We start from the raw sequence: 360 nt of genomic DNA on the forward strand, positions 1-360 counted from the left end.
CATTCACACACATACACACGAAATGGCAAACTGCCTTAGAGAAAGCAAGCGGCCGACGCCCGCGGGCCGAGCATCCAATCCCGCACTGATCCGCGGCACGAAGGGCGGAGGAGCTGACAGCTTCCAGGAATAATCGGAACTCGGAGATAACATGTCAGCGCGCCGGGAAGGTGCAGGCAGAACCCCTCATTGCATATGAATCTCCCAAATCTCCTGCGAGTCGGTAATGGGGTTGCCACGTGGTACCGCTGTCTTCTCTCATCTCTCTTGTTACTGATACTCTCCTGTCTCTGTGTCGCTGGGTTCTGTTTCTCCTCTGTCTCGTCTCGACGTCATCTTCTTCTTCTGTCTGTCTGTCTT

Source organism: Penaeus monodon, chromosome 29, assembly GCF_015228065.2.
Source record: "Penaeus monodon isolate SGIC_2016 chromosome 29, NSTDA_Pmon_1, whole genome shotgun sequence".
In the NCBI taxonomy this organism is placed as follows: Eukaryota; Metazoa; Arthropoda; class Malacostraca; order Decapoda; family Penaeidae; genus Penaeus; species Penaeus monodon.